Source organism: Mesoplodon mirus, assembly GCF_964341445.2.
Source record: "Mesoplodon mirus genome assembly, chromosome: 3".
Taxonomy (NCBI): Eukaryota; Metazoa; Chordata; class Mammalia; order Artiodactyla; family Ziphiidae; genus Mesoplodon; species Mesoplodon mirus.
Window position 1 is genome coordinate 193,235,487 of NC_138978.1, and position 25,336 is coordinate 193,260,822.

The following is a 25,336-nucleotide window of genomic DNA, read 5'->3' on the forward strand; positions in this document are numbered from 1 at the left end:
CCAGAGAAAATATTTGAAGAGATTATAGTCGAAAACTTCCCTAACATGGGAAAGGAAACAGCCACCCAAGTCCAAGAAGCACAGAGAGTACCAGTCAGGATAAACACAAGGAGAAACACGTCAAGACATATAGTAATCAAACTGACAAAAATTAAAGACAAAGAAAAATTATTGAAAGCAACAAGGGAAAAATGACAAATAACATACAAGGGAACTCCCATAAGGGTAACAGTTGATTGCTCAGCAGAAACTCTACAAGCCAGAAGGCAGTGGCATGATATATTTAAAGTGATGAAAGGGAAGAACCTACAACCAAGATTATTCTACCTGGCAAGGATCTCATTCAGATTTGATGGAGAAATCAAAAGCTTTACAGACAAGCAAAAGCTAAGAGAATTCAGCAACACCAAACCAGCTCTACAACAAATGCTAAAGGAACTTCTCTAAGTGGGAAACACAAGGAAGAAAAGGACCTACCAAAACAAATGCATAACAATTAAGAAAATGGTAATAGGAACAAACATATTGATAATTACCTTAATCATCAATGGAATAAATGCTCCAACCAAAAGACACAGGCTAGCTGAATGGATACAAAAACAAGGTCCATATGTATGCTGTCTACAAGAGACTCACTTCAGACCTAGGGACACATACAGACTGAAAGTGAGGGGATGGAAAAAGATATTCCATGCAATCAGAAATCAAAAGAAAGCTGGAGTAGCAATACCCATATCAGATAAAATAGACTTTAAAATAAAGAGTGTTACAAGAGACAAGGAAGTACACTACATAATGATCAGGAGATCAATCCAAGAAGAAGATATAACAATTGTAAATATATATGCACCCAACATAGGTGCGCCTCAATACATAAGACAACTACTAACAGCTATAAAGAATAAATCGACAATAACACAATAATAGTGGGGGACTTTAACACTTCACTTATACTAATGGACAGATCATCCAAAGAGAAAATTAATAATGAAACACAAGCTTTAAAGGACACAACAGACCAGATAGATTTAACAGATGTTTATAGCACACTCCATGCCAAAACAGCAGATTACACTTTCTGCTCAAGTGCACATGGAACATTATCCAGGATAATTCACATCTTGGGTCACAAATCAAGCCTCAGTAAATTTAAGAAAATTGAAATCATATTAAGCATCTTTTCTGACCACAACACTATGAGATTAGGAATCAATTACAGGGAAAAAAACATAAAAAACAAAAATACATGGAGGCTAAACAATATGTTACTAAATAACCAAGAGATCACTGAAGCAATCAAAGAGGAAATAAAAAAATACCTAAAGAAAATGACAACAAAAACACCATGATCCAAAACATATAGGATGCAGCAAAGGCAGTTCTAAGAGGGAAGTTTACAGCAACACAAGCCTAACTTAAGAAACAGAAAAATCTCAAATAAACAATCTAACCTTACCCCTAAAGGAACTAGAGAAAGAAGAACAAACAGAACCCAAAGTTAGTAGAAGGAAAGAAATCATAAAGATCAGAGCAGAAATAAATGAAATAGAAACAAAGAAAAAAACAGCAAAGATCAATAAAACTAAAAGCTGGTTCTTTGAGAAGATAAACAAAATTGATAAACAATTAGCTAGACTCATCAAGAAAAAGAGGGAGAGGACTCAAATCAATAAAACTAGAAATGAAAAAGGAGAAGTTACAACAGACCCTGCAGAAATACAAAGCATCCTAAGAGACTACTACAAGCAACTCTATGCCAATACAATGGACAACCTGGAAGAAATGGACAAATTCTTAGAAAGGTATAACTTTCCAAGACTGAACCAGGAAGAAATAGAAAATATGAACAGACCAATCACTAGTAATGAAATTGAAACTGTGATTAAACACCTTCTAACAAACAAAAGTGCAGGACCAGATGGCTTCACAGGCAAATTCTATCAAACATTTAGAGAAGAGCTAACACCCATCCTTCTCAAACTCTTACAAAAATTTGCAGAGGAAGGAACACTCCCAAACTCATTCTATGAGGCAACCATCACCCTGATGCCAAAAGCAGAAAGAGACACTACAAAAAAAGAAAATTACCAACCAATATCACTGATGAATATAGATGCAAAAATCCTCAAGAAGATACTAGTAAACAGAATCCAACAACACATTAAATGGATCATACACCATGATCAAGTGGGATTCATCCCAGGGATGCAAGGACACTTCAATATATACAAATCAATCATATTAACAAACTGAAGAAGAAAAAGCATATGAGCATCTCAATAGATGCAGAAAAAGCTTTTGACAAAATTCAACACCCATTTATGATAAAAACTCTTCAGAAAGTGGGCATAGAGGGAACCTACCTCAAAATAATAAAGGCCATATACGAGAAACCCACAGCAAACATCATTCTCAATGGTGAAAAACTGAAAGCATTTCCTTTAAGATCAGGAACAAGACAAGGAGGTCCACTCTCACCACTATTATTCAACATAGTTTTGGAAGTCCTAGCCACGGCAATCAGAGAAGAAAAAGAAATAAAAAGGAATACAAATTGGAAAAGAAGAAGTAAAACAGTCACTGTTTGCAGATGACATGATACTATACATAGAGAATCCTAAAGATGCCACCAGAAAACTACTAGAGCTAATCAATGAATTTGGTAAAGTTACAGGATACAAAATTACTGCACAGAAATCCCTTGCATTTCTATACACTAATGATGAAATATCTGAAAGAGAAATTAAGGAAACACTCCCATTTACCAATGCAACAAAAAGAATAAAATACCTAGGAATAAACCTACCTAGGGAGACAAAAGACCTGTATGCAGAAAACTATAAGACATTTTTGAAAAAAATTAAAGATGATACCAACAGATGGAGAGATATACCATGCTCTTGGATTGGAAGAATCAATATTGTGAGAATGACTATACTACCCAAAGGAATCTACAGATTCAATGCAATCCCTATGAGAACTAGGACAAAAACTCTTAAAATTTGTATGGAGACACAAAAGACCCCGAATAGCCAAAGCAGTCTTGAGGGAAAAAAACGGAGCTGGAGGAATCAGGCTCCTTGACTTCAGACTATACTACAAAGTTACAGTAATAAAGACAGTATGGTACTGGCACAAAAAACAGAAATATAGATCAGTGGAACAGGATAGCAAGCCCAGAGATAAACCCACATGCCTATAGTCAACTAATCTGTGACAGAGGAGGCAAGGATATATAATGGAGAAAAGATAGTCTCTTCAATAAGTGGTGCTGGGAGAACTGGACAGCTACATGTAAAAGAATGAAATTAGAACACTCCCTAACATCATACACAAAAATAAACTCAAAATGGATTAGAGATCTAAATGTAAGACTGGACACTATAAAACTCTTAGAGGAAAAGATAGGAAGAACACTCTTTGACATAAATCAGAGCAAGATCTTTTTTGATCCACCTCCTAGAGTAATGGAAATAAAAAAATAAGTAAATAAATGGGACCCAATGAAACTTAAAAGTTTTTGCACAGCAAAGGAAAACATAAACAAGACAAAAAGACAACCATCAGAATGGGAGAAAATACTTGCAAATGAATCAACGGACAAAGGATTAATCCCCAAAATATACAAACAGCTCATGCAGCTCAATATTAAAAAAACAAACAACCCAATCAAAAAATTGGCAGAAGACCTAAAGAGACATTTCTCCAAAGAAGACATACAGATGGCCAAGAGGCACATAAAAAGCTGCTCAACATCACTAATTATTAGAGAAATGTAACTCAAAGCTACAATGAGGTATCACCTCACACCAGTTAGAATGGGCATCATCAGAAAATCTATAAACAACAAATGTTGGAGAGGGTGTGTAGAAAAGGGAATCCTCTTGCCCTGTTGGTGGGAATGTAAATTGATGCAGCCACTATGGAGAACAGTATGGAATTTCCTTAAAAAACTAAAAATAGAATTACTATTTGACCCAACAATCCTACTACTGAGCATATACCCAGAGAAAACCATAATTCAGAAAGACACATGCACCTCAATATTCATTGCAGCACTATTTACAATACCTAGGTCCTGGAAACAACCTAAATGCCCATTGACAGATGAATGGATAAAGAAGTTGTTGTACATATATACAATGGAATATTACTCAGCCATAAAAAAGAACAGAATTGTGTCATTTGTAGAGATGTGGATGGATGTCAGTACTGTCATACAAAGTGAAGTAAGTCAGAAAGAGAAAAAGAAATATATTAATGCATATATGTGGAACCTAGAAAAATGGTATAGATAAACTGGTTTTCAGGACAGAAATAGAAACACAGATATAGAGAACAAACATATGGACACCAAATGGGAAAGTGATGGTGGGATGAATTGGGAGATTGGTATTGACATATATACATTAAACTGTATAAAATGGATAACTAATAAGAATTTGCTGTATAAAGAATAAAATTAAATTTAAAAAAGTGTTTTCTTTCTTTTTATTTTGAAGCTTCTTATGATACAGGTTATATCTTTAGGATAAAGATGTAACTTACATCATGTATTCAAAATAAACAATATCAGAGTTCTACACAAGATGGCAGAATAGAATGTTCCTGACTTTTCCTCCTCCCATGAATACACCAAATACACAGTTATATATGGATTAATTCCCTCTGAGAGAAGTCTGGAAACTAGTTGAGAGACTCTTACTCACTGGTTTTTTGAAAATGAAAAACAAACAAACAAAAAATAAAATCAATGAATTTTTAGGTAGATTAAGTAAAAAAAAAAAAAGTAAAAGAGAAAAAAAAGAAATGAAAGAGGGAATATTACAATGGATTGCTCATAAATAAAAAAGAATCAGGGGCTTCCCTGGTGGCGCAGTGGTTGAGAGTCCGCCTGCCGATGCAGGGGACACGGGTTCGTGCCCCGGTTTGGGAAGATCCCACGTGCCGCGGAGCGGCTGGGCCCGTGAGCCATGGCCGCTGAGCCTGTGCGTCCGGAGCCTGTGCTCCGCAACGGGAGAGGCCACGACAGTGGGAGGCCCGCATACCACAAAAAAAAAAAAAAAAAAAAAAAAAAAAGAATCATAAGGGATGATTATGAAGAATTATATGTGAAAAAACTGGATAGTCTAGGAAAAGAGGATAAATTCCTAGAAACATACATTTTACCAAGACTGAGTTAAGAGGAAATAGGAAGTCTGAACAGACCAATTACAAATAAGGAGAATAAAGTAGTAATCAAAAATCACACAACAAAGAAAATCTCAGGACCAGATGTCTTTATGGCTGAATTCTACCAAATAGTCCAAGAATTACTACCAATTCTTAAACTTTTCCAAAAAGTAGAAGTGGAGAAAATACTTCCAAACTCATTTTCAGAGGCCAGCACTACCCTCATACCAAACTCAGACAAAAACACCACAATAAAGAAACCTACACGTGAATATCTCTGATGATCATAAGTGCAAAAATTCTCAAGCAAATACTAGCACACTGAATTCAACAACACATCAGAAAGATTATGTGCCGCATCCAAGTGGGATTTATCCCCAGGATAAAAGATTGGCTTGATATATGCTAATGAATTGACAGAATACACCACATTAATAGAATGACAAATAAAAATATCATCTCAATAGATGCATAAAAATCTCTTGAAAAGTTCAATATCCAAGCATGATAAAAAAAGAATTCTCAACAAAATAGCTATAAAAGGAAATTTCCTTAACACAATAAGAGCATTTATAAAAAGGCCACAACTAACATGAAAAGCAATTGACAGAAACTGAAAGGTTTTCCTCTAAAATTTGTTCAAAGCCAAGATATTCACTCTCACTACCTCTATTTAACAAAGTACTGGAGGTATACTATCCAGAGCAATCAGACAAGGAAATGAAATACAAGGTATTCAAATTGGAAAGAAAGAAGTAAAAAAATCTTTGTTCACAGGTGACACAATCCTATATGTAGAAAATTCTAGAGACTTCACTTAGAAAAAAAAAAACCTGTTAGAATAAATGAATTTAGTAAAGTTGCAAAATACAAAATCAACAAAGGAAAATCAGTTGTATTTATTTACATCAAAAACAATATATTTAAAAAGGAAATCAAGAAAATGATCCCAGCTGGTCCAAGTGCAGTGGTTTTTACAATTTATTGATCACAGCCAATTACAGATTTCTTTGTTTCTTTCTCCACTCTCACTGTTTCACTTGACTTGCCTTTGAAAGAAAAAAAATAAAAGGAAAATCCCATTTATGATGGTATTAAAAGGAATAAAGTGGTTAGACATCAATTTAATTAAGAAGGTGAAAGATCTGATAAGTGAAAACTATAAGACATTGATGAAAGAAACTGAAGGAGACACAAATCAATGGAAAGGCATCCTGTGTTCATGAACTGGAATAATTAATGTTGTTAAAATGTCTCTACTACCCAAAGTGATACACAGAATCAACTCAATCCCTATCAAAATCCCAGTGGCATATTTCACAGAAATAGAAAAGCCAATTCTAGAATTTGTATGGAACCATAAAAAACCCTGAATAACCAAAGCAACACTGAGAAAGAATAAAGCTGGAGGTATACTTCCTGATTTAAAACTATATTACAAAGTGGTATTAATCAAAATAGTGTGGTACTGGTATAAAAATACATATAGACTCACAGATGACACACATAGACATACAGAGCAATGAAACAGAATAGAGTCCAAAAATAAACCCACATAATACTGTCAGCTAATTTTTGACAAAGGCACCAAGAATACACAATGGGGAAAGGGTAGTGTCTCTGAGCAATGGTACTGGGAATACTAGATACTCTTTTGCATCTGAAAAAATAAGTCAGCAAACATGAAACTACAAGATTCCTAGAAAACATAGGAAAAAGTGCTTTGGCATGACCTTTGCAATTATTTTTTGGATTTGACACTAAAATTTCAGGCAACAAAAGTAAAAATGAGCAAGTGGAACAATATCAAACTAAAAAGTTTTTGTACAGCAAAGGAAACAATCAACAAAATGAAAAGCAAGCTACAGAACAGAACATATTCTTAAACCACACATCGGATAAGAGGATAATATCCAAAATATATAAGGAATTCATACAGTTAAATAGCAAAAACAAACAAACAAACAAAACAAATAATTGGATTAAAAACTGGACAAAGGCCTTCAATATACATTTTTCCAAAGAAGACATACAAAGGCCAACAGGTACATGAAAAGGTGCTCAACATCACTAATAATCAGGGAAATGCAAATCAGAACTACAATGTGATATCACCTCACACTTGTTAGAATGGCTCTTATCAAAAAGACAAGATACAGCAAGTGGTAGAGAAGATGTGGAGAAAAGGAAACCCTGATAACTGTTAGTGGAAATTTAAATTGGTATAACTGTTATGGAAAACAGTATGGAGGTTCCTGTAAAAATTAAAATTAGGACTACCATATGATCCAGCGATTCCACTGGTGGTATATACCCAAAGGAAATGAAATCACTACCTTGGTGAGATATCTTCACACTTAGGTTCACTGCAGCATTATTTACAATTTTTAAGATATGGAAATTGTCAGTCATTTGCAACAAAATGGCTAAACATGTAGGAAGTTATGCTAAATGTAGTAAGCCAGATACAGAAACAAAACCAAACCCTGTGAGATCTCACACTATATGCAGAACCTACAAATACACATAGAATTGGAGAGTAGACCCATTGCTACTAGGGGCAGGGAGGTGGGGAAAATGTGGAGATACTGGTAAAAGGTTAAAATCTTGCAGTTATGTAATATGAATACATCTAGGGATCTAAACTATTGAATACAACATGTTGGCTATAGTTAATAATACGGTTTTTAATACTGGAAATTTGCTAAGAGTGTAGATTTCAGGTTCTCTCACCACACACAAAAAAATGGTAACTATGTGAGGGCATGATATGTGAATTAACTTGACTCTAGTAATCAATTCATTATGTATACCTGCAGCATACTTCAGGAATCACTGTTTCCATTCCAGACCACCACAATAAACAGAATACTGCAATAAAGGGAGTCACATGAATTTTTTGGTTCCCCAGTGGATATAAACGTTATGTTTACACTACACTGTAGTCTATTAAGTGTGCAATAACATTATGTCTAAAAACACAATGTACATACCTTAATTTAAAAAAAGCCTTTCGGTTAAAAATAATCATGTGATATTCTTATGTACGTAAATACTTCTTCCATATTTTCTGTTTTTGAAGACAAGTTTCAATGCATGACCTGCTGAGAAAACAGATCACAGTGAAGTGAAATTAATTAATGTTTCCAGGAGGTCTGTGAGTTACTTCAATAAACTTCTCATTGAATGTAAATAATATTATAATAATCATAAGCTAGCTAATATCCAGCTGAGTAGAAACCTATTCATACTGTTAGAATACCAAAAATGTTGTTAAAAAGCCCTCAAACAGGAGAGAAACTTTACTTTTTAAGTGTAAATAACCACTTTGCCAATTTCAAAAGATGAAATTTTAATATCCAGTGGACACTCTGAGGGCATTATACATTAGAAAAAAAATCAAAAAATTTCATTGAGAACAAATATCAATAGAGAAACAATTTACTAACATGCTTATCCCAGTGAACAAATGTCAGCAGTGGTACACACAATAAATATGCTATCTCAAAACACTCTTGAAGCTTTCTCAATGAAAGTAATAAAAGGATTTGGGGTAAGAAAATGTGCTATTACATAGAAATATCCTGCACAACATAGGATATTTAGTAATCTGAGTTAAAGAAACGAACATTTGCTATTGTTAAAATCAGCCACCTCCCCAGCTATACCCGGATTCTACATTGTCAGTCCTCTGCTTATTTGATCCATTTCCCTTCTGATTTTCTTCTTCTTGTCACAAAATTTGTTTAAATCTATATTTCACTAGTCACACCCTAAGCCCTCATCCTCTGTTTTTAAAACTATTACATGTTTAGTTCAGTGCTGAGAGACAAATGTGTGTGAAGTTTCTACCTCACTGGGTTGAATCAGAATATTTTATAAAGACAGGATTTAAAATTAATAACTACATAAAAATTTTACCATAATAGTAATTTAATATAATATATGCAGATTGCAGTTTGTGCCATGTGACCAAAGCACTTAAAGTCATTTGTTATTCATTACCTCTAGTTTCCCATTTTATGGCTTGAATGAATTTCTAAAGTTATATTCTATGGATACAAGTTATAAAGTAATACTACATCATGAAATAGAAAGAGATACACTTAAGTATATTTAAAAACACCCTCAAGAATTCCATATTAACTAAACATCCTGGAAGACATAAAACTCAAACAGAATTGCATTTGGTGAATAATGAAATTTTGCCATTGACCTGAACGTGATTCTCTAATTACGCAATAACCATAATTTGGTCAAGGTGTAAACAATACAATTGCTCAAGTGAGCAACAGTAAATTAAAATATATGGTAAATGTTAATCTTGCATTTCAAAAACTCCTTTGTTTAAAATGAAGTTATGATTGGTTCATAGCTAATTTTATATTCATTTGGATCTGGTTATTTTTGTAATGTCTACATTGTAGCAGATCAGTTTGAGTTATCCCAAATACTTTTTTTTTAAACCCCGAGCACTCTCTGTCCCAAACTCAATATTAATCTGTTCTGTTCCTATTTTTAATGCTTGTATTAGCAAATATACTTATTTTAGTTACTTTGCGTCACCCTGTTCTGCATCTTTGTTCCTCAGACCCAACAATTAATCTGCAGCCTTGTTTCAGCCTCTGCAGGAGAGAAAGGCCCTTTACTTAGTCACGCGGTTCCAGATCCATCCCCCCTCCCCGGCCCCCTGCACTAGACATTCAGCAACTCAAAATAGTTCCTTCTTCATAAGAACTGCAGCTATCCGATACATCAGTATTCACTTCCAAATGTCATCAAATGGTCACAGGTTTTACTGGTTGCCTTGGGAGAAAGAACATGGCGGGAATGCTCATTTGACAGTTTTAAAGCTAGAAACTCACAGGATCATCAGTTTGATTATCAAAGTAATTTTTAAAATAAACAAGTTGCTTAGCTACAGGTGTCAGAATCCACTCTAGCAAGTTTCAGCAGAAAGGGATTCGGAAAGGATGTTAGAAGAGTCACAAAATCCCTGGAAAGACCTCCACATCAAGCTTACTATTAAATAACCAGGAAGAAAGTGAGCAAAACATCACAGGCACAGTGGTCCAGGCGTGTCGGGCTCCTCCAGAGCTGCCCTGAAAGGCCCAGGTGCTTTCACTCCTGCATCGTCGGAAGGCCTGAGCGTCCATCCTTCCTTATCCACGTCATATGAACATTGATTTACCGAGTATGAACATACTTTTCTTTTTTCCTTCCCAAGGATTATAGATTGTCTTCCTTAAAATGTCATAAAATGTATATTGAAGTATAACATGAATAAAGAAAAGTACATAATCTACAATTTTCCAGCTTGAAGAAATATTACAACGTGAATACAACTAGGTAAATACCATGACAACATCAAGTGTAACAGCTCCATCATCAATTATAAATCTCCATCACCCCACAAGCTTCATTCTACCCTCCCCCCACTACTCTTCCACTTCTTTTCGCTAATTTAACTGCTGCTTTGACTTCTAACTCCATAGTTTATTTTTCATTTTTTAAAATATATATAAAAGGAAATATGCAATATGTAGTGTTTTTTTCTGGCTTTTTTTTTTTTTTTTTTTTTTTTTTTTTTTGCTGTACGTGGGCCTCTCACTGTTGTGGCCTCTCCCGTTGCGGAGCACAGGCTCCGGACACGCAGGCTCAGCGGCCATGGCTCACGGGCCCAGCCGTTCCGCAACATGTGGGATCTTCCCGGACCGGGGCACGAACCCGTGTCCCCTGCATCGGCAGGCGGACTCTCAACCACTGCGCCACCAGGGAAGCCCCTGGCTTTTTTTTTAAACTAAACATATTTATAAGTTTCATCCAGTTTGTTGGAGTGGCTAGAGATTAACCATTTTCATTACTGCATAGAGTTGCTAGGTTATAGAGTCTACCTACCTTCAACATCAATAGATATTACGAAATGCAGATTACACCATGAAAAGTGGTGTTTTTGTTTTATATTTACCTGAGAAAGTCATAATTCCTAAAGTGGAAATGTGAGAGAACATTAAAAGGATATTCAAAGAATATTGGACAAGGAATAGCAGATTTGTATTTGTAATCAAATGGAATTTTTATTTTACTTTGCAAATGCTCTCTTTGTTAAACCTAGTGCCTCCACAGACTATCATGTATTAAAGTATAATTTAAAGGTATATATGTTATTGATATTCACACAATAACCATCTTTTTCTATCCATTTGAGTTTATTTAAATACATTGACTCTAAGATTTATAATCACATACACTAATCTTCTCTTTTTTCAGCAGTATTCGTGCCAAAATCAAATCATCTTCTTCCGAGAAAGACTTGAAATTCTAAGCATAATGATCTCAGTTTCTATAATAAATGTAATAATGTCTGTTAATTTTCAGATTCTCGGACGCAGCTTGAAATCTTTGCCCTTCCTCTCCCCTGGAATTCTTAGTCAAGGAAATAAATATTAACAAAACCAAGACAATTTTTAGAGAAACCAGCTAAATTAAAGGCAGGTTTTAGAAGAGGAGGTTGTAGCCTGAGTGAGACAAGAGAATAAAAAACAGGTTTATGTGTGATAAATATATCACTTCATGTGACCTAGCTACACAGTGAAACTATCCTGACTCTTCTCAGGATTTTATCAAAGCAACTTTTGAATATTTCCAAGGAGGAAGCCTACAAGCGCAATACTGCATTATTTGGGAAGGTGCTGCAATGATTCTGTTTATATACTTTTGTTTCTCGAAGGAAGTAAGCTAAGATTCACATGTGAAAGCATTTGCATGTCCAGATAAACCTACTTCAGAGTGGTGATATGCAACATAGTACAAGGCTTACCCATCCCTTCCAAATATTTTCTCCTCATTGTAGGAATGTGCTATTGTAAGGCCTTCCATTTTGGGGAATTCTGTTTTAATGCTATTATGTGCTTTTATAGACATTATTTAAAATGGTTTAACCCACCTAAATTTTAGGTCAATTGACGCTTGTGTGTAAATATGACAAAATGGTCATTTAAATAATTGAACTGCTTTTGTGTTGTATTAAAATCCGTGGTGGCAGGATTTTCTTTTTTTTTTCCTTTTGACTTTTGACCACCTTCATCCAATCCCTCTTCCCCCCGCCTCCCACCTCTGGTAACCACAAATCTGGCCTTTTTTGCTATGTTTATTGGTTTGTTTTTGAAGTATACCTGACCTACAACACTATGTTAATTCTTGGTATACGACATAGTGATTTGATATTTCTATACATGTCAAACTGATCACCATGATAAGTCTAGTTGTCATCTTTTACCATACAAAGATATTACATAATTATTGACTATATTCCCCACACTGTACATTTTATACCTGTGACACATTTATTTGTAATTGAAAGTTTTGTACCTCTTAATCTGCCTCACCTATTTCACTCATCCCCCCAACGTATTTCCACTTAGCAACCACCTGCTTGTTCTCTGTATCTATGGCTCTATTTCAGTTTTGATATGATTGCTCATTTGGTTTTTAGATTCCACATATAAGGGAAATCATACAGTATTTGTCATTCTCTAACTTATTTCACTTAGCATAATACCCTCCACATCCAACCATGTTGTCTCAAATGGCAAGGTCTCAGTCTTTTTTACAGCAAATATTCCTGTGTGTGTGTGTGTGTGTGTGTGTGTGTACACCACATCTTCTTTATCCATTTATTTATTGATGGGCAGTTAAGTTGCTTCCATATCTTGGTTATTGTTAATAATGCTTCAATGAACATAAGGGTGTGTATACCTTTTCTAATTAGTGTTTTCATTTTCTTGGGGTAAATAGCCAGGAGTGGAATTGCTGGATCATGTGGAACCTCCATACTGTCTTCCACAGTGGCTGCATTCCCACCAACAATGTACGAGTGTTTTGTGTTGTACTAGATTAAAATCCAGTGCCAGGATTTTTTAACAGCATATATACACACAGGGTTTTTCTCGACTGTTCTTTGCAAACCTGAGTTTATCTCTAGACATGCCTGAAGCCATAGTGCTGATCCTTGGCCAATCAAAGATTAAATGTACTGATTAGTGATTTAAACAGTTCTGTACTAGAGTTTGAAACATGTCAAGGGGCAGCCTGTATCTATGTTGTAAATATATACACACATATGCACATATATACATACATATATAGTATTATATGAGTTTCAGATAGATGGTTTGCCTCTGGTTTCTGCTATTTTATCTTGTTTTAGTTGCTGAGTCAGATCATGCAGCCAAATATTGACTGTATAACTACATAGCATATATCATACCCATTCTCAGATAAGGTTGTGGCTTCTGAGACCAAAGTAACTGAAATCTATCTTGGTGATTTTGGCCCAGAGATAAAGGGTGTTCTGTGCCACTGGGGTAACAATTTGAAAGCTGTTCTTGAATGTTTCAGTCTTGCTAGATGATTGCCTGTTCTTTTCCCCTTCTACTGAATAGTAAGCATCCTTCACATTTATGTTTGTAGAGTCTTATGAATCCTTGAAATAATTCAAAAAAGCATAGTTATTGTACATGGCATAGTATGTTGCTATAATTTTGTGTTTGATGTATAATTATTTCTCCAACAGCCCAATTCTAATTAAGGTTGAAAGGAAATTGAAAATTAAGTTATGGGACTTCCCTGGTGGTGCAGTGGTTAAGAATCTGCCTGCCAATGCAGGGAACATGGGTTCGATCCCTGGTCTGGGAAGATCCCACATGCCATGGAGCAACTAAGCCTGTGAGCCACAACTACTGAGCCTGTGCCCTAGAGCCCGTGAGCCATAACTACTGAAGCCTGTACGCCTAGAGTCCGTGCTTCACAACAAGAGAAGCCACTGAAATGAGACGCCCGCACACAACAATGAAGAGTAGTCCCCGCTTGCCACAACTAGAGAAAGCCTGTGAGCAGCAAAAAAGACCCAATGCAGTCAAAAATAAATAAATAAATTTAAAAAAGACAATTAAGTTACAATTGATAACAGATTTCTGATTGGATAGAAGAAATTATTAAATATGCTATTTTTTTGTGGTCTTCATAATTTTTTTCTGTATTTCATATTCTATGAAAATCGATTTTAAAAGGTATTTTAATTCTACATATTTTACTTTAATTTTAAACACTGGTTAATATCAATAATAGATATTCATAAAATATGTAGAGTAATTAAATGATAAATAGTCAATTGTCACCTGATCTTTTGGTAATTTTCTAGTAGAACTTCCTGGTTTTTTTTTTTTTTTTAATGAAGGTAATAAAATTACTCAGAAATAAAATACATAGTGACTTACATCATCATATGATTGCTGTTTTTCCTGTCATTTAATTCACCTCCTTTTTCAATTTTATTGTGTTCATAAATTAATTCAGTCTCCTGAGTCTGAGCTAGTTACTATCCAGAGAAAAGAAAGAAAAGCACCAGAGAATAAGTTTAATTAAAAAGAGATATTGTTTAGGATCCAGAATTTTTCAATCACTGTCCATAGAATATAGCAGATGAGCGGTCAAAATTTGGAGACATGAATGTCTGGATTTGAGTCCCGTGCCCTGGCAATGACTTGTTCTGTGACTTTGGACAAATTACCAACACCGTCTAAATTCTAATGTTCTCATGTATAAGGTGACAGTAATATTGAGATAATTAAATGACATAAAAACATACATATAGCTTTGCACATTTTATAGCATGCAGTAAGCAGCTACAAAATATTAACTATTATTTTATTAAAATAATTCTTTAGGCTCTTTTATGGTTTCTAGAAAGAGGTTCAATTCTAAGGCCATACATTTCTTTTCTTGCCTATTTCATTATCTGTTCTTTTGCCCCTATAATTTATTTTACTAGTCTTAGTTGAATAGCTTCTTTGCATATATATTGTCATATGCTCAACTGTAAATGAAATAATTGTGAAATTATAGAAGCTTATTTTATCCCTAGCTGTAACTTGTAGGAACTTATTGAAAATAATCAGAGCTTTTATTGTTTTACTTTATGGCATTGTTATTATCTGTTTTCTTGCTGTTTTTGTAACTAGACTCCTATTACGAACATAACTCACAAAATGGCCTTTAGGTTTACCATATAATTGGACCCAAACGATAGACTATTGATACCGTGGGGCAGAGACTATTTTTTTCTGTTCACCAGTCTTTATCAGTAGACTAGCACAGTGCCTGGAACATAGTAGCTGTAAAATAACTATTGGATGTATGAATAAAACTAACATACCTAGACTACTATTTTTGAGAGAATCTGTAAAGAAACTATGTTTCTGTACATCCAAAATTATTCTTTTAGGCTTCCTTGAATATATTACAGAAAGATAACTTTTCATTGAATTTTGCCTATTGTCTTTGAATAAATTAAAAAAATTACTTAAAAGTTTTAATTGAAAATTATTATAATAATTAATATACAATAAAATATCGTTAATAATTATAAGTTCACATTTATTTCTTATGGTGTGTGGTAAAATATGTATTGCTTTACATAAACTGGTTCACAGGATATTTAAGACAATACTGTGATCCAGTTTATATTATCCTTATTTTAGAGAGGTAGAGTAGTTTATCAAAGTTTATACAGGTAGTAATTTAGAACTGTGATTTACATGTAATCTACATTGAAACTGCTCAACCTTAGCCACTTTATGACCAGATTTCTTTAAATGTTTCCAAACATGAATTAATTTCTCTACCAATATATTTTGAATCTGTATTCACTCATCACTGGTTGTAAAAAAATATCTTTGCTAATACTGCATTAGTATTTTTAATATGAAAACAAACATCCCTTTTCGTTTGTAGATATTTATTGGCCTTAGTTTTTGTGACACTTAGGTTTTCATACCTACTGTACCAAAGTGAAATGCATTGTAACATCTAGTGATTTCTAAATGCTAGGAAGCTGCATTTCTTTCTTTTCTGCTTTTTAAACTGGAACATAGTATTCATAAGTATTAAAGGACATAATTATTTTTGAAACAATACTATTAATAGGCTTTACTGATTCAGACTATTTTAGAGATCCTTTTCTCTCTCTCTCTGTCTCTGTCTCTCAAATAAAAAGCTCATCTTGACTTAAGTGGGAGATTGTACACAGCACAGTTACACTGGTGGCACCAGTAGGGTGGCAATACCCCAAACTACCCATCAGAGAAGCTGAATGCATTTGGAAGCCAAAAAGAAATCTAGTTCTCCACTGATATTTATACTAAGAGTGGCCAACTTGTGAAGAACCAAAGTAAAAGGCCAATCTCTGTGTCATGTTTTCTGATTCTCTCTTGATTTAAAGAGAGGCTGTGTACCAGTTTTGTGTAAACTTTTCTGTCGTACTTTACCTCTTTGTCTCAGCTTACCAGTTTTTAAAAGGATGACTGTGGTAGTGGTGTCCGGTGGCAGCAGACACGCACTAAATGCATGAGTAGTCGTACTAATTGTGATAGTCATGGAATAGGAACAGCAGTAGTGGTGTGATTTTGCAACGAGGAAGAAAGAACATTTTATATTCAATACTCATAAAATGCACTTAAAAACATTTAAAACATAATCTTTGTGGTGCTGCATCTGCATGAAGGGTGCAGTTGGGGGAGAAGAAAGCTCTTTTTCATCTACTTCGATCCCACTCAGTATGGATCCTTTGAAAAAGAGGGAGTTCCATGTACTAAAAATAAGTCCTCCTTTTAAAAGTGTGTGGCCTAAGCAATGTAAGTGGATTCACGGGACTTTGTTGTAACTGTTATGAATATACTTGAGGTTCATTCGCTTTCAAGGAGCTGTTCCAGTGCTGCGTTAAGACCTGGGGACCATGGTGGCTGACTTAAAGTTGGGGTGTGAAGGGACCACTCAGCTTCCTAGTGAAGTGAAACAGAACAGAGGGCAGGCTCTGCTTATCAGGAGCTGAAGAGGGGAAACACTTCATCTAAGAAGAAAAAGATACTGTGTTAATTTTATTAGACACTGATCATATTGTACATGAGCTGTTAATTCTAAACTGGAAACAAAACCGTCCTTGGAACAATATCTTAGCGTTCTAAACTTGTCGTATGTAAGAAATATGTTTTAGTTTCTCTCTCCTTAAACAAGTTTCATTGGATCTAAAATTTGAAGTGAGAGACTGAATTAAAAGGAAATACTCTTTAGTCTATATATATAAAAGTTTAGAAAATGTGTGGCATGGCTAAAAAGATACCCAATTACATAATATTATTCTTGGGACCGACTTGCTCCTCAAAACTCGATTTTTATTAGTTCTATAAAAACTTTAAGGTACGAGGGACATTTCTTTGCAAAGAAAGTACTTTTATCCTTCATGTTTGAGAAATTTAAACTTAGTTTTCACTGGTATAAACTTTTAGGAAAAGGATATGAGTTTAGATAACAATGCTATTGGCTCTTAGAACAATTTTGAGTCTTGATAAAATCATAGTATTACTTTCTTTGAGAAAGGTTTTGAGGGTCATGTGGTCCTATTTACCCCTGTGCTGTCTTTTCTTCTATTATATCTCCAGGGGTTTGTTGCTTAGCTTCTATTTGAGGACTTTCATAATGCACTGCTTTACAACCCAATACATTCCATAATTATTCTTTTTAGAAAATAAAGTTAAGAAGTAAAACACTGTATAACAATGTTAATAATTGACCAGAATGTTCTATTTCTCCAATTTCCATCACCCCATCTAGATATAAACAACTGTATATTTATGATAATCTACATACTCATATAGGAACATGGTGCATCTTTCTGTTTGTTCCATTTCTATTCTATAATTTTTAAATAAAATTTTATATATTCCTTGTATAATTCCTGTTCTTCCTGATTAAATTTTTCTGGATATTTTAGGTTTTTTTTTTCTCGTTATGTGAACACAATTTTCTCACTCCTATTAACAACAACAAAAAAATAATAAGCATTAAAAAAATTTAAATGATTTCACAAGCCAGTGGAAGAATTCATAATCCAGTAGAAGAATTCTTTATTCAGGAGCCTCACATGTGTGAGTTGTATCTGTGTGTATCCATGATAGGAGAGTTTGTAGTTTATAAAGTGAAGGGGCTAGCATATGTAGACTAAATATATTCATTCCACAAATAAATGACTTAAGCAACCTTGAAATATAAGGCACTGTGTGAGACAACGGCAGGAATAAAGAAATAAAAGTTTAGTCATCCTAGGAGTAAATTTGCTATTCATAGGACTAAGAAATACTCATAGAAATAAAAAGAAGCAAAAAATTGCTAAAGGCCACAATGGGTGGAACAAACACCTTATAATTTATAATTTGGGAACTAAAGCAACAAAAAATGCATTATGAACCTAATATGAACTGGGATTTACATACAGTTATCTCCCCAAGTCTGCACAATAAGCCTATGAAATGGGGATCACTACCCCAAAACTTAGAAACGTTAATAGAAACCTAGACAACACAGACAACAGCACAGCTAGATTGTGATTCCAGACCTGGTGAAGTAACTGAGGAAAGTTCCATGGTGGGAATTAACCTTAAACAGTAGACAAGGTTAAGGTATATATAGAGAAATTGGGAGCATGTTATTTTATTTACGAATATAATTATTTGCCAATAAATCATTTAATTATTTACCAATTTAATCAATTTTACTAAATCTTCCAGATAGATAGATAGATATAGATATAACGTTTCTAAAATCTGCTACAATCGTGTGATTGATCCTTTGAATAGTGCAGAAAAAAAAAACTTTTAAGATTATGATTCCCAAAAGTTTGTCTTACTTGTCTTCATAGACCCTAATCCCATCAAAGAAAATTCTCATTAAATATTTGCTGACTGACTGCCTGATCTCATTTGACTGATTATAGAGTGAGAGATATGAAAATAAATAAATTTGCTAAATGTTTTAGGGGTAGAATGTACAGGAAATAGTGAGGTCACAAAGGAGAAATTAATCATTTCATTTGATGAGTTCAGGAAAGGTAGCAAATTAGTTGAATGCTGGTGGATGAGAGGTTGCTGGTCAGTAAACAAAGTCATTTTTGAAATGAAGGATAACCCCCAAAATCACCTGAGCCACAAAATATGGTGCCCTGCAGAACTAAAAATATTTGGATAAGGTTGAACTGGAGAGGTTTGGGGTAAAGCAATTAAAGTCCTGGGCATTTGGAACACCCAGATCACAGAAGGTACAATGCACTAACAGTTTTGAGTTTTATACTGTAAGCAATTGTGAAGATATCTGAAGATATTTGAGCAATGGAGTAATATGGGAAATCTTGCATTTTAGAAAGATTACCCTGGCAGCCATGGAGAGGACAAACAAAGGAATTTAAGAGGCAGAGGAACAATTTTGGAAAATATGACAATAGTTGACAGAAGAGAAATAAGAGTCTGAACTAAGGCATTAGCTGTGCAGTTGGAACTGAACAAATGAACAAAAGGTACAAAAATACAAACCTTAGAACTTGTAACAATAGGGGTAAAGCAAAGTAAAGATTAAATATAGCTCACAAATTTATTTCCTGAATGACTGGATGAAGAAAAGCATCTGTAATCGAGAAAAGAAAGACAGGAATAGTAAAGAGATATCTGTGGATTTTTTAGTGGAGTTATCAAGTAAGCACTCTGATATAGAGGACAAAACTTTTGAAGATGCTATGGGCTAAATAAGTGATCTAAAATCACCTACAAAGAGATGGTATTTGACAACATGGGAGAGAACAAGTTCAAAAGTGAAGGGTGCGTTAGAACAGGATAAGAAAAAGGTTTTAGGGAGGAACATGGGATGTAGAAATATGGAAGAAGCAAACAAAGAAAGCATATTCAGTTAAGTTTTCAATCCAGGGATTATAAATTAATGATAAGAGAGATAGTAGGAGATAAGGCAGAATACGTTGCACCAGAAGCCAAATAGAGGCAGTGCTTTAGAAATACAACCTTTAAAACCTCTCAAGTCTTCTGCTGAGCAAAACATAGGCAATAATGATGCCTGTGATTAAGACATATGAAAGTGAAATTCTGTGTGAAGAGGATACTTGAGATCTTTTATTTAGGCTAGAATCCTCTAACATCTCATTGATTTGCTAAGTCCCTCTGAGATTAAATAGATCCCTTTGATCATCAATAAAGTAGCATAAAAATAGAAGAGACTCCATCATTGAAGATGCCTAATTTATCATCTGATTAAGTAATTTGATAATCAGTTGCTTACAAAAAAGTAAGAATAATGGAATGTGATTAAATGGCAAGACAGATTATATAAGTAAGGGCTGGAGAAATTCCAGGGCCTGAGAAGTCAATTTCAGATGAATTAGATTGAACAAAAAGAAGAAGTGGATGTTATGGTTGCCTTGGGGATAGTATTCAATGGAATTATTGGGTAGATTTCTGGTATTCCTGAGTAGAAAAATGAAGATGAGATCGTTGAACAGACGTATGGAATTGACACTATTTTTTTGTTTGTTTGTTTTTTGTTTGTTTGTTTTTTCCGGTACGCAGGCCTCTCACTGTTGTGGCCTCTCCCGTTGCGGAGCACAGGCTCCAGACGCGCAGGCCCAGCGGCCATGGCTCACGGGCCTAGCCGCTCCGCGGCATGTGGGATCCTCCCGGACCGGGGCACGAACCTGTGTCCCCTGCATCGGCAGGCGGACTCTCAACCACTGTGCCACCAGTGAAGCCCGACACTATGTTTTGAAGAATCTTGGTGATGAAATAATGAAGAAAGATGGAAAAGTAGGATCACAAGGCCAATATAGAACTAAGATTTTTAGATAGAGAAATTTTATATATGTCTGTGAGCTGAACAGAAGAAAACAGTGGAAAAGAAGACCTTGAAAGTATGGGGGGGGGAAGTTCTGAATAGTGTAATGCCTTGGTTTTAAGTGCTAGTTATACCTCTCAAATTCTTATCTCCATTAAATGACTCACATTATGTACAAAAAAATGGACAAATCTGCACAGCTGCTTGAAACTAGATACATTTTGTGTGGTATACATCAGACAAAGCTACAAAAATCATGCCAAGACTGAGTCACAATTTACCCTCCTGATGGAGAGCAATGCCCCAGAAAGATAACTGGAAAGGCTTTAGAAGAATTCCACTAACACAGAGGCTTGATAGATGTGGTCAGGTGGTAAGAACAGACAAGCACAGGCAAATGGGGACAAGACTTGAATGCCTTTATGCTGTAGAACAGACACACTTACACGATCAACAGTACTGGATGAAGTAGGGTTTCCCTGCTGCCTTCCCCAAGCAGGAAGCAGATAAAGGAGCGTGGGAAAGATTTTCTTCCTTAAAGGAATGGGGGCATGGACTCAGAGGAAAACTGGACTTTCACATAGTTAAGTTCTCATAGGGAAAGACGTTTTGAAAGAAAGCTGTATGCAGAAACTGGTCACAGCCTAGAGTTCTACACAAGAGGAAGAAATATAATGTAGATAAATTTATCCAGAGTCTTCAAACTGCAGTGCCCTCCAAATTTTTCCTAGGTTACTTAAGCCCTTGATAAAGCAACAAACAGAAATTGTCAAATCTCCTATCCAGAAACTGGGGTGTTATTGTTAAATCTTACTTCCTAATAAACCACAAAAGATGCTGTGATTCTATGATTCAAATTCAGGACATGGCCATCAAGCAACTTTAATATAGGGTCAGTTTCATATATGGTCATTCTGTTTCCAGTCTTACAGTCTTATAATACATTAAGCATAAAAGCAGAATAAAATTTTCTTAAGCATTATAAGGATATTATTTCTCTGCCTTAAATCCTTCAGTGATTCCCTGATGCTCTCAAGGGTAAGTCCAGACTTCTCAGTGTCATTTGCAAAGCCTCCCTGATTTTGCCCCTAAGTATCAACACAGCTTCACTCTTTGTAACTGTGTTCTTTGAATTTTACTCTCTAACCATTTATAGATCTCCTTACGGACCAGTAAAGAAGCCAGGCTGTGTTCATACTTTGCACATTCTGTTATCACTTCCCTGGATATACTTTTCATACTCACAACCTCCTAAACTAGACTAATTTCTACTCTTTGAGAATAAAATAGAATTATTGAAGAATGGAAACTTTTGAGACATTTTCTAGGTCTTCCATTTGCTAGAAATAGCATCAACCCATGTTTTATCGGGAAGATTAAATTAAATTAGATAATAAAGCATTGTATCTAACACAAAGCAAGCCCTCAAGAAAGTACATTTTAGTAGGAGTAATATACTATTACTAATTGGTTTTGTGGAATGTGCTGATATTTATTGGAGTGCAAAGAAGAATTTGACATAATAATATTGATTTGGGTTGTTTGATTTATTAGAGAAGTTGAGAAAAACTGGTTCAATTGAACTTATTTTCAAAAAAATAATTTATATATTCACCAGGGACCTTGTTCTTACACTACTTTATGTAGTTTAAATTTGAGAAAATTACCAAAAACATGTCTATCACTTATTATCAATCAGTTACAAATAGTTATTACCAACTCTATGAGTACAAAGTTGATACAACAAGCTATGAAGGTGTACTTATCTCAACCAAGGGATGAACTGTTTGTGACTTCTCAAATCACAGTCCTCTACCTCAGTAAAGGAAATAGGAACAGCATTTATTGGACAGAAAAATAAGAGAAAAAATTTTAAATTCCATTAATAATAATATTTAATCAAGCTATCCTCTCTGCATGAAGGATTTCTGTACAGAAGATTTCTCCTATTTTTTGTCCCAGGTGAACTGATCTAGTTATGAAAAAACAGAAATGTGTTTGTGTGAACCATAATGACAACCTACTTCACAGAGCAGAAATAATGATGGGTTCAGATGGTCCAGTGCAGGTGGTCGAAATTGCTACTTCAAAAGCTACTATGAAGTGATTTTCAAAGGGCTCACACTTCATCCACCACCACCAATCAAGAGACACTTGCTCAGGACACATTCCCTTGGATAAAAACTAAGAAGTAATTATTTCCTTTAAGGGATCCACATCAATTTCATCACAATAAAAGTTATAAACACAAGGAAGGAATTTCTTTGCAATTTTTGTGCAGATGTTATTAATTCTGCAAATCTAGATGAATACAATGAAAGAAAAAACAAAATATCCAATATGGACAATGATTAACTTATACTAGTGTACATACACACACACATACATACACACACATACTCACAGAGACAGAACACTACGTTAAAACACCAATTTACTAAGTAATTTTATCCTGAATTTTACATTTTTAACATTTGACTAAAGTAAAATGAATTAATAATTATCACATTTTATGATGGTTTAAATAGGATTGAGAGCAAGTAAATCTAAAATATCTAATTTATGAAATAATTGTAATATTCATGTTTCTTTCTTTTTTTTGAAATAGGACATCAAAAATTTTTATTACAATTCAACATGCTCTTCTAACAATGCCGTGGACAAGCCACCCAATGTTTTCTTCACATTCCTTCCACACAAGTTAATTTGTTTCACAAAGTGGAACTAAAGTATATTCAAGTCATTCAAATGCAAGCTATATAGATTCCTTATAAGTTACTGTATTAAGGTAGAAAAGAGATGCAAGAAAAAAAGACATCACAGAACTTATAATATAGGTTATCAAAATATTGGTACACAATCTTTCCCAAGCTGCTTCATGATGAACCTAAAATTGCCAGCAAGAAAGAATAGTACAAGAATGAGGTTTATGGCTCATCCAACTCCATGTCATAATTACTGTAATACTTATTGGTGTAATAATTCTCATAATTATCCTCAGAAGGATCTCTATGAGACTGGCAAAAACGACAGCTGCATCTAAACCTTTGCACTCTTGAGGGAGTCTCAATGTCGTTCTGCAGTGGTTCTCTTTGAGAGTCAGATGGAGAAACTCCTTTGCAGTAGCACTTTTTAATAGATTGAATCAGTCACTCCATCTTATCTCTCTGATCAGTTAACATGGTCCTCACCCCTCTCCTACAGGGTATGTTTTCACCAAGTAACTGCCCAGTAGGTTGAGGTAGATATTCTGGTAGAATGAAGGGCAATTTGATACTAGGGTTGAGCATCAAGTTACTGAGGTTCTTTATTAACACTTCAGACATAGTTTGAGAGGCAACTGGAATTGCCTGGGAATTTTCATCAATGAACATTTGAGGAGACTCAAGGCTTCAGGCTCCAGGTTGGGTTAACCTCATATGAATCCATTGGGAGCTTGAAGCTCCCCCAGACCTTTGGGTTCCAGTGGAAGGTGATGCTTTAGAATCAAATTGCTACAAAGTAGCCTGGAAGAACTACAGAGCTAAGAAAGAGGGAGAAAAATCCAAGCTGGCACATGGAGGTGAGAGAAGAATCCAACCCATGATTCTTTAAATTAGTTATTTTCAATAGGAAGCATTGCTGCTCCCAACAGGCATCTAAAAATTTCTGAGGAAAACTTGGTTGCAAAATAATTTTTATAAACTACTGGCATTTAGAGGCAGAATACCCAGATTCTAAATATCCTCCACATCATAAAACTGTAACACACAAGGAAGACTTGACCCACATGATTTAGCAATGCCCTTGTCTACCAAGCTAGATCATATTCTAGGTCACTAAACAAATCTTATTGAATTTCAAAGAATTAAAATTACTCAGACAATATTCTCTGACAAAAAGAGAATTAAACATAAAAAAATAGCAGGATATCAGATACACCTATAAATATTTTAAAAAGCAAGCAAAACTCTACAAAATACTACATTGACCAAAGCAGAAGTCTCAAAGAAAAATAGAAAACATTTTGAACTAAATGAAAATGAAAAGACAACCTATCAAATCTGAAGAATACACTTACATCAAGATGGGAGGGAAATGTATAGTATTATTACTTGGCGACTTAGATGAAATGGATCAATTCCTTGAAAAACTCAAATTACCTAAACTCATCCTAGAAGAAATAGATAACATGAGTAGTACTAAATTTGTAGCTACAAGACTATACTTTCAGAGATCATTTCCATAGTTCATTACTAAATTTGTAGCTAAAACCTTTCTGAAAAAGAAAATGTCAGGCATAGATGACTTCACTGGTGAATTACACCAAACATTTAAGGAAGAATTAATGCCAGTTCTTAAAAATGTCTTCCAGAAAATTTAAGAGACAGCAGCCCTTCTCAACTCACTTGAGGAGGCCAGCATCTTTTGACACAAAAGGCAGAAATAATAATAATAAGAA

The 25,336-nt window shown here is 34.7% G+C and overlaps 1 pseudogene across 1 annotated transcript; it reads right to left on the reverse strand.

Annotated features, from left to right (window-relative positions):
* Window positions 1-23,822: 23,822 nt before the first annotated feature.
* Window positions 23,823-24,450, reverse strand: LOC309800764 (developmental pluripotency-associated protein 3-like; annotated as a pseudogene). The gene has a single exon. The product of its transcript is annotated as a developmental pluripotency-associated protein 3-like (transcript).
* Between the last annotated feature and the right edge of the window lie 886 nt (window positions 24,451-25,336).